We start from the raw sequence: 11,300 nt of genomic DNA on the forward strand, positions 1-11,300 counted from the left end.
GGGCGATATATGCAACATAAAAAGGATTTACAAGTATGGTTATCTATTCCAATCAACAGACAGTTTTTCCCTATATTTACATTTTTTAACTGATCCTTAATTCAATAATAAGAAATCTCAGCATCCCCGCCAGGTGTATTGCAGCGAATTTGGGATGTTTGACATTTCAGTCCCATTATAATAACGTGAAAAAATACAGACTGAATATAAATCTCAGTGATCACATGTAATCCATAGCCATATAATTTGTATATTTTCATTAAACTATTACAGCATGTTATTTAAATATCAATTTCTTAAAATTTGAATCTATAATAAAATAATATAGATGCCTCTTTGTATAATCTTCAAATATAAATCACGGGGAGGAGGTGTCCAAAGGTATCTGCAGAAAAAATCATCGTGGAAAATAGTAAATTTGACTACATGTATAATTTCTGCGACACATCCACAGACCAATGAAAAATATTTCTGATTAAGACACTTTTTTATCATTTCACACCGAATCGCCTTTGTACAGAAATGTGCTTGTAATTCATTTCGTAAATAGGCCATCTACTGTTCTGAAAGGCGAGCTATGTAATGATTTTATTGGCCAAAAATAATAACCATGTCCATTTTATAGAATAATTTTCTTTATAGTTACTGGCAGAGTTCGATATCTGTGACAATGTTCCACGGCGATCATTTTTCTGTGACTACATATATAATGTACAATTTTTTGTTTACCTGACAAAAGAATACAATGGAATACGTATAAGGTAAGGAAATTCGGAATAAATCGTTCATCTTTCGTTCACTTTGCGCTCCATTCGCTTTCTGTGTACGTTCAATCACCCTTCACCAAGTTGCGTTTAGTGTTCGCTCGCCGTTTACTCAGCGTTCGATCACCATTCAAGTGGGAAAGTAGAACGATTCAGGGACTGTAATACGTTTTTTGATTACTAGTATTTTGTTCGCTTCTAGAGGAGAATTGCATATTTATTTTGAAAGGAAATTAGCACTGAAAAAGAAATACAGAGATGAGAAATATTTTGACTGTGAACTTTTATGCTATTTACAGTGGCTAAAACTTATTGTCAACAAAGAATTAATCAAGTATCATCGTTTGTGTAGCGTGTATAGTCTTGTATGTACATATCACAATTTTAATTTTGTTTAATTAAGGAATTTTATATTTGAAAGTAGAATAGCCAAGGTAGATTCCCCAAGACGAATATAAAATATAGTTATACCTTTATATTTAAGATGTATTATACTCTTTATGATGATATTTCGATAAAAATATTAACTAGAGGTAGTGTGGAAATTGATATCTTGAAACAATTCTTTATATCATTTTTCATGTAAATTAGGTTAATTAGTTGAATTTGATTCGAGTTACATTTGTTAAAAAAACAATATTACCATCTAAATGATGAAACCACGCCCCCAGCATGGTATAGAACTTAGCAACAGTTAAAGTCCTTTATGCTCCTGTGGTAAAGTTGAGGATACATATCATTATTTTTTTGTATGTCCAAAGTATGAGAAAGCCAGAAAAGAATTCTTAAGTAAATTTTTACAATTTGACAAGATCCACATTCTAGATACTCATGTCTTATTATGGGGGGTAGATTCATTGAATGCTGCAGAAAATGAACGTCTCTTTTCTTTTGTTCAATTATTTATTAAACATTCTGGTAGATTTCCTTGTTAGCATTAACTAATGTATCAGTATATGCATTGGTACAAAATTAAGTGTATCTATATATCAGCAAAATGCATCGTTTTGTAAACTTTTGCAATTATTGTATACTTTAAAACTTCATGTTTAACTGTGACGATTTAAATATGTAATTTACATGTAGGGAGAGGGCGTAATAAGTTTTCAGAACTTGTGCCCAATCCCATTGTATTTATTAATTACAATAAAATATGTTCAAACCAACCGCGGCTGCGCCTCCGTTGACAATTGTTTCCTTGGGGTGAAAATTTTCGATGTTGCCCTCAACTAAATGCAATATTTATGTAAAATTACGACAGTGTGTGATGCAAAGACGGTTAACACGGTTTCTACGGTTAACACATTAGCTCGATTAGTAGAGGACTGGACAAACAAGACGTCCAGGGTTCAATCCCAAGCACAAACGGATTTCTCTTACATTTGATGACCATAGTTGTGACTGTGTATTCTTTATCGGGTGAAAGTGAATGCCCCCCCCCCCCCGGTCTAGGAACTACCCTTCATGTTTTAGCACTCCTTAAGAAATAAGGACATATCTATCTCTGGAGGGGTATAATTTTGTATTGTGTGATACGTTGATTCCTATAAGCTTGGGCTAGTGGCTTTATTCGAATTCCTTAAATTGGAATTCTGTTGAAAGAGTATTGGACTGGCATTTTAGAGATTAATTCTGGGTTCAATCTCAAGTGGAGGCACAAATCGTTTTGTTACAGTATCTTTAATGAGCTCCATATTTCATCCCCGCAAACCTGTTTGGGACCCTCTATATTTCGGTGTTCAGTAAATTATAATACAAGTTGAATTATCAGTACATGCCACTCTGGCAAGACTTCAACTAGACTACCAAAATATAAGTTAAGAACATACGCAACGTACCTTACCTGCTGATAATTTTTCAAGATATTCTTAATTTAAGATTATAGTGTAATCAAATGTTCGTAGACAAAAAATCAGCATGCATTACCAGGGGTTTTGAAAAGTATCAATTGATGAAAATTCTTGTATACTTCAAAGAAAAATATTCAAAAATTACTAAACATATATTCTAGATGTTTTGTTTATCCAAACTTGTTTTAGAAGAAATGTACAACAGCATATATAGACATTAAAATGTAGCACACAGTTCCTTTAAGTATTGGAACTCTTCAACTCCAGGGGAAAAGACAATAAAGTTCAAACTACGTTGCGTATGTCCTTAAATAAGCTGATTAGATAAATTATTCACGGAAGTGAACATGTAGCCAGAGAGTAGTGTTTTATTGACTAGCATTTGATGACTTGTCAACAGGAGATTATTTCGTTTCAGTTTTCATCAATTTGCAAATACACCTGAATATTATCTTTCTGGAGTACTCATTCAAACTTCTTCAATCGGATATTTATGTCCTTGATCAGTAATTATTTTTGCACTTTCAATTATCTATCAAAAATTTTTTATGTCTTTTAAAACATATATACATACGTAGTTTCAAAACAATAAGCATTATAATTTACAAGAAAAAGACCATATAGCGATAATCTGTTTACTGTAGAATTTCTTGTGAAAACTGGTTAAAACCTATATCTTTTAAATGGGCCAAGAGAGAACTGTAGCGGCACATATTGTTGCTCTGCATATATTGTCACTGGCGACATTATATGAAGAATCGAGGTGTGGCACATATTGTCGCCCATCGGTACAATTTACAGGGATAAAATATACCTTGTGACGGTACATATTGTCGTTTTGTACATATTGTCGTCGGCAACAATATGTACCTACCCTCACTGCACATATTGTCGTCCATCGGTATATTGTCGCCTGCGACAATATGTACCGAAACGAGCCTTATTTTCCTCCTGCATAATGGACGACAAAATGTACAGTCAAGCATAAGCACATATTGTCGTCGGCGACAATATGTACAGTCAAGGTCGGCATATATTGTCGTCGATATATTCTATTGACGAATATTTACTTGAGAATTTGACAAACATACACGCACAGAGAGAGACAGACGGCATTACTCGCAATACTGTAGGGAGGAAACTTTTTGGTCAGAAAATTGTGTCCAGGATTGATATACATCACTATGATATGTCAAGATGCCGTAATTCTTGAGATATCTGATAAATCAGCCTATTTTTTTTCTTGTAAAATATATTTAGAGATAAAATACATGTGTTAGTTTTTTGTTCAGTAGATATGATTTTTTATGATTTTGGAAATTATTCTTTTTGAGTTATTCTTATTTACAATCATGTGCCGATATAATAGGTATGGGGTTGACATATTTAGATCACCTGAACTATACGTTCAAGTGAGCTTTTCTGGTCACATTTTATCTGACCGTCCCTCTGCCTGTAAAATTTTCAGCTTCTTCTCAAGAACTACTGGGTCAATGTCAACCAAACTTCCACAAAGCATCCTTGGATAAAGGGGATGTAAGTTTGTTCAAATGAAGGACCATGCCCTCTTTCAAGGGAAGTAGCTAAGAATTAGGAAAAATTTTCTGACATCTTTTAAAAATCTCCTCATGCACCACTGTGTCAGAAAAGATTGATTGATTGATTGTATGTTGTTTTACGTCCCATTCGAGAATTTTTCACTCATATAGAGACGTCATCATATACCGGTGAAGGGCTTCAAATTTTGACCTTTACTCGGCACTCAGGGCCATTGAGTAGTGAGGGATCTTTATCGTGCCAACGCCTGCCGTGACACGGGGCCCCGGTTTTTAAGGTCTCATCCGAAGGACCCGCAACTTTCACTTGAAAGTGCCGAGCGCATGGCGAAGGAACAGTTGCTACCCATTTTTTATCGACTTGGGTCTGTCGCGGCCGAGATTCGAACTCACGACCTCCCGATCACGGAGCGAGCGCTCTACCGACTGAGTGTCAGAAAAGATGAAACTTATGTGAAAGCTTCATTATGAAGTGTAGATTCAGTTTTATTCAGATCATGTCCCTCAGGGAAAGGGTGTGGCTACAATAGGTGATTAAAGTTTTTCATAGAATATTTAGAAAAAATTCTTTCAATTTTTTTTTTCAAGAAGTGCTTGGTCAGAGGAGACGATACTTATGTGAAAGCTTCGTTACGTATCGTACGATCAATTTTGAGGTGCTGGCACGAAAAAGATCTCTAACTGCTCAATGACCCTGAGTGCCAAGTAAAGGTCTAAATTTGCAGCCCTCCACCGGCAAGCGGTGACGTCTATATACGAATTAAAAATTTTCGAGATGGACATTATAACAAACAAAAAAAAAAAATCAATGGTTGATAAATGTTTTACATAGGAATATACAAAGAAAATCTTTAAAAATCTTCTCAAAAACCAAACAGATGTAGCACCGGCGCACCCCCCCCCCCCCAACCCCGCCCGGTACCGTATATACTCGCCTATAAGTCGGTCCGCCTATAAGTCGGTTGTATTTTTTGAGGTTAGTTTGGAGGGATTTGCCAATGACCCGCTTATAAGTCGGTATATATTTTTGCCAGAATCGATTGAAAATTTCAAATCAATGCTCTGATCTTTTACATCAAATGTAACCTGGTTTCAATTACATTTTAAGAAATGACGCAGATATGTAATCTTAAGTCATTTAAAAAAAATAAGTAATGCAGACTAAAGATAGAAATAAAGTTATGAAAATATGTGAATACTTGTACCTTAACATGTGTAAATGCATAATCTTAGAATACATAAATGATACAAAATATCCACAAAATGTTCATAAAATACTACATTTCGCCCTTCAGAAATATACCAATCTTTTTATGACTCGCCTATAAGTCGGACATAGAGTTTTGGACCAAAATTTAACTCCCAAAAAACCGACTTATAGGCGAGTAAATACGGGTAGTTTGATTTTGTTTTTTCTTCTTTGGTAAATTCTGTTTGTTTAACTTTTAGATACTTTCAAGTTAGTTTACAGGTAAAATGTCATAATTAAATAATTTACTTAACATATACACTAACACACCTTTTCACACAAATGACTTTTTTGCTTGTCAAAAAAATTCTGAACCGCCCGCACCCACCCCCCACCCCTCAGTCTGAAATTTCTTGATCCACCACTGAGAACGGCGGCGACAATATGAATAGGACGACAAAATGTACCGTCACAATCACGTTGCATGAAATAGCATACGAGACACGTCAGTGTGATTCAGACACCAATTGCATTCACAAAACTACCAAAAACAAAAAAACAAAAACAAAAACAAAAAACAACGAAAGAAATTTTTAAGCAATACTATCTTTGGGGCGACAATATGTACAGTGAGGGTGAGGCACATAATGTCGCCATCGACAATATGTACATGTGTAACTTTTCAGTCGGCGATAATATGTACCTATGGACGACAATATGTGCAGTGAGGGTAGGTACAATTTGTCGCCGACGACAATATGTACAAAACGACAATATGTACCGTCACATACCTGCACACACTGTCGCCGGCGACAAAGTGTGCAGACCCTTGTGACACATGTTGCCGGCCTGAACTTCAGAGTTTGCAAGATGATAATCGCTGGTTGCAATTAAAATTAATTTTACTATTTAGCAATTAATTGAAAATTCATGGCACACACCGTATAGCCTGTAGCGTCATTGTGCAAAATTGTTCTGCACACATTGTCACTCGTTCGGCAGAAGAAAAATAAGGCATAATTATTATATAGGCACATTATGTCAACGATGACAATATGTGCCAGTGAACGACACTATGTCACTTTAAAGGATGGTTCTTCATTACATTGCGATTTCGCCCCTTTTTTAACACAAAATTTACCTTTTCAAATCAGAACATTGTCATACTTTAGTTGAAAACTCTAAGCATGGTCTGTATAGATATGCCTAAAAACTAAAAGTTTAGCTCGTGTTCGAGATGTACTAAGTTTTATGAGCGAAATTCAGGCCAGGCCAGAACCTTAAATTCATTTGCAACTTAATGGGTCATAACCCGCTCAAACTCCATTCGCATGTGTGTTATGCGGTTACGCTATTACAAACGTCTTTTCACATGCAACAGTACCTTTTTCCGGTCCTAGTCAATCAGCAAAACATATGGTGGAACTCTTTATCAGCTCGTTCAATGTTCACCTGGAAGCTGAACTACATGTATGCGGTCTTCCAAAAGATGAACATACTTCTTAGACGACCAACACTTATCCTGTATGAAGAGGAGGAGATCGAATTTGAAAAACTCAGTGCTCAAATGTTGTCACATCCAGTGAACTCTACAACAGACTGCAGGCATGAATTTGTCAACGAAGAGTCAAACCCCCTTGTCTGGCTAACCTTTACTATAAAATTGTGTACCATATAAGTGTTATTTTCTGCTTGTTGCATTTTTGTGTATTTTTTTCATTTGTATTTTAATTATTTACAACACATTTTCCCCTCTTTATATCATGATTAATTCATAATTTAGTTATGATGTAATTGTCTTGCTAAAAAATTTCTGTTACAGAGAAAATCAAAGATGAATGATTTAGTGCATAATTAGAATATTTATTTCATTGCATATACATTTTATTAATTAGTTTGGCAAAATCCAAGTGCTCCGACAAATATGAGGTTGAAATATAATAGAGAACTACGCTCTTTGTGTAAGAAATAAATCTTTGAAAAAATCAAATTTCAGTATCATCGCTGCTGGATGATGAAACATCAGTGTCAGTATCTTTTGCAGAGTCTGGGACGCATTATTTGTTTCATAGGGCCATCTTTAAAAAAAAATGTTTGTTTGCCCTCTTCCGACCGACCGGCTAAAAATGGCCCGACTCAAATTTTTTTTTTAAACCTCCAGGAAACGATATTTTTTTTTTTCCTTGTTTATTTCTGAATTTTTTCATCCCTTCAACGTGTATGTTAAATTTCTAGGGGGAAACATTTTTTCCTACCTACCTATCGACCCACTATTTATTACCCTGAGTCAGGAAAGGGCAAACAAATATTATTTTAAATGTGACCTATTCCTTTTTTTTTTATTCCAGTCAAGTCACTATAATCTTCATTATTTAGGGATTCATTGTCGAAATCCACTGATGTACTTTCTGATTTTAACAAAATATCCCTCCAGTGAGAGAAATAATTCTCATTCCAATTAAGACATTTTAACGCCCTATTTCATCAGTCCTATGGAGGTTTTCAATAACATCTATATCTCTAATCATATGTACATTAGACAAGTGAGAGGGGGATGCACGTGCATTGTCGTGCAATATCACATTATACTTCAAAAATAACTGTGTGCAGGCTTCCTTAGAAACAGTTTTTAAGATTTTTTTTCTAAATGATCTACAAAAGGTACATTGTGAGATTTTGTGTCGATATAAAAAGTTTTAGCATTTGAATTGCCATCATCAGAAGAAGTCTGAAGCTTTGTCTATATATATTCCAATTAAGGGTGCATTTTGTGCAAATTTACTCATCCACAGTGACTTTTCCTCCGATAATACGGACCATTTTGGCACTAGCTCCGTACTTCGTTATCTTTCCCTTAGGGTTTCTTCGACTGGAAGCATTTGTTCGCTTTAATTCACCTATAACAGTTTACTTTTCTAGACATGATGAAATGGTGTTTTTCCAATATGGTTTACAAAATAATGTCAGTTTTAGTCGCCAAAATTAACTTTTTTATCTTCCAGCATTTAATGAACGGAGCGCTGATTTATTTTTAGGAACAGTATATACCCACAGTACTTTAAAATTTAAGAGAAGGAAAGGTGGTGGCAACAATACACATACAAAGTGGTTTCTTTTAAAATTCTGCGTTTGTGAAATACAGGCAGAAAGTGCAAATTTATATGCTATAGGCCCCCATTATACATCGATAGATACTTACCAATAAAAAAAAAACTAAGAGAAATCGGGAAAAATAACGCTTAATAACAAGTAAATAAAAAAACTTAACGCAACATATAGATATATCAAGTATATACGTTATCAATATATCTTGATTATTAGAAAAGTTTTCTCCCAGAATTTTATCCGATACAAAAAAAAAAAAAAAAAAAATTATTGTACCTCTACTGATTTTCACCAAATAAGAGTAAATTGACTCATTTTCCTGATTCTCTGAAAATATTTTTTGTATCGGTATAATAAAACAGCTAAAGTATATCATTGAAGGAGTCAGCAAGATTCAAGTTCCCCTCGAGCAAGCCTATTTCCCTCGGCTTCGCCTCGGGAGATAGACTTGCTCTTGGGGAACTGAAATCTTGCTTACTTCGCCTCGGAAAATAGGCTTGCACGTGGGACTACAGTACGTGCATATTCTAATACTATTGTCGTCTTAAATGATTGATTAGTCGGGAAAAAATATGAAACTGTTCAATTCAAAAAGCCTTTTACATGTATCTACTTATTACTGTAATACATGTACATGTAATAGTTTTCAATAGTTTTTTAATAGAGACAAATTTGTTGGAATATTAAATTCAAATCCGTAAATAATAAAATAAAATAAAAACGTTTTAATCTTTAAAGTTGTTACGAATAAAAAATTATCAAAAGGGGTTTGTATTGAAATAAGTCGACCAAATGGGGTGGGGTGTAGATCGAGTCATATGTTTCGGAGGGTGCGTATCATTACCGCTACATTTTCAAAATTTTCATTACAACTACATACTCATTACCGCTATAAAAAAGATTATTACCGCTACATTGCCTCGTTTGTTATAGCCAGCAGCTTTTTCATGAACATATTGATTAAAAGTACAACAAACACATGTATAAGACTTTTTTACTGCTCACCACGAGGGAAGTGAATGTAGGACTTTCAGCAGATTTTTTTTCACTTTTTTACTAGTATATAAAATCTACGTAATAAAACGTTTTCGAAAATATTAAAACAGAGAAATTGTTCATGGATAAAACCACAGGTACTTGTGGACAGTACCCCCCCCCCCTCAAAAAAAAAATACCCAACTATACATTATAATGTATAGTGGGGTATTTTTGTGTGGAACGATTATTTTGGGGTTTTCACGATTTTTTCCTATGGTACACATGATGAATAAGTGCAATAAATCTAATTTGTGAAAAAAAATGTCCAACAAGCCCCAGGGTTGAATATCGGGGGGGGGGGGGGTTCCTGTCCCGAAGTACCTGTGGATAAAACACACAGTCTTCACAGAATTGATAGATCTATGAAGGCCATTTGCTTGACGTGGGCCTAGTGCTCACAGGCACTTGTTTCGTATACGGGGCACCCATACTTATTTTTACCACAAGGTGCCTAACTCCATTTCAGGCACCCCCGCTTCAAGCTCGTATTTTGTTCATATATCAATCATTAACCTACTTTAAAATTATATCGTTCGCTTCGACAGACTTTTTTCTTGTCAAATAGTTCCTTTCAGACGTCTGTGCTAGTGCTGTCTGGAAATCTCATCATTTTCATATTTTGCGTACAGTTTTTTTCTGACTCGTGTTGTTACTCTCCTTCCGGCCTGAATAGAACTCATGCATATTTCGTGCCATTGCTGCCAGATTTGAATATGTAGCGGTAATGAGTTGTAATCGCCAATAGTTTTATAGATAAAATATTAATGTAGCGGTAATGATCACCCGAAATTTCAAAGAAATGTAGCGGTAATGAGTTGAAATTTTTCGCAATGTAGCAGTAATGACCTCCCGTTTTGGAATACACAATGTAACTGCATTGCTCCTCGTCCGTTTAAATTTTCACCGAAGACATATTAATTTTTTAATATATCAATAGGTTTAATTTAATTTTACCTCGTCTTAACATTTAAATATTCTTGAATAATTCCTTTAAGTCCTTATAAAAAAATTATCTGATTTTTAAAATCATATCTCCATTCGAAAAAAATGTAGAAAGCGCTATTTTTCTAAATACGCATTTCCACAGTAAAACAATAATAAAAAAAAAATGCACAACAAACTACACCGCGTTTATAGTAATATTTCAATTAACCTAGATAGGCAAACTAAATAAATAATACAGATAATACCGTTATGTCTCAAAATGCACTGAACATTAGAACAATTAAAATTTTGGGATATGTTTTCTCGTGAATATTTTTTCCCAGTAAACCCGCAACCTATCTTAATTACGTTTTCTAGTTACGTTATGCACATTATGCTGACACGGCACAGTGTTTACTGAATTGAATTTCATTTATGAAAGATATTAAATAAACATGTATGGAAAATTATTAAAATGAAACAGCAAATCACATAACTTGTTTGTGTTGACACACGCGCTTTTGAAGAACTTCTTGTGACTATTGTTAATAGATACAGTGTACTCCGCATTACAAAGTAAAACATGCTTGTAGCCAGGTGCCAGGGACGAACAATTTTAATCCGTTATAAAGGTAATTCATTATATCGCATAAACGAAAAAAGTGACTTCTTTGGTTATAGTATCCATGGACATCATATTATATAAATACTGCATGTATATAGTTGAGGGTAACATTGTAAATTTTCAAATGATACCCTCTACTACATGTAGTATTTATTATATTATTCTGGGTGTTTTATACAAATACTGTAAATAAAGATGAAGCGCTCGCGCATACATTCTGGGCGGTATTTTTCTTTGGGGGGGGGGGGG

Source organism: Saccostrea echinata, unplaced genomic scaffold (assembly GCF_033153115.1).
Source record: "Saccostrea echinata isolate AGI-Se365-2 ecotype Australia unplaced genomic scaffold, CSIRO_AGI_Sech_v1 ptg000029l, whole genome shotgun sequence".
In the NCBI taxonomy this organism is placed as follows: domain Eukaryota; kingdom Metazoa; phylum Mollusca; class Bivalvia; order Ostreida; family Ostreidae; genus Saccostrea; species Saccostrea echinata.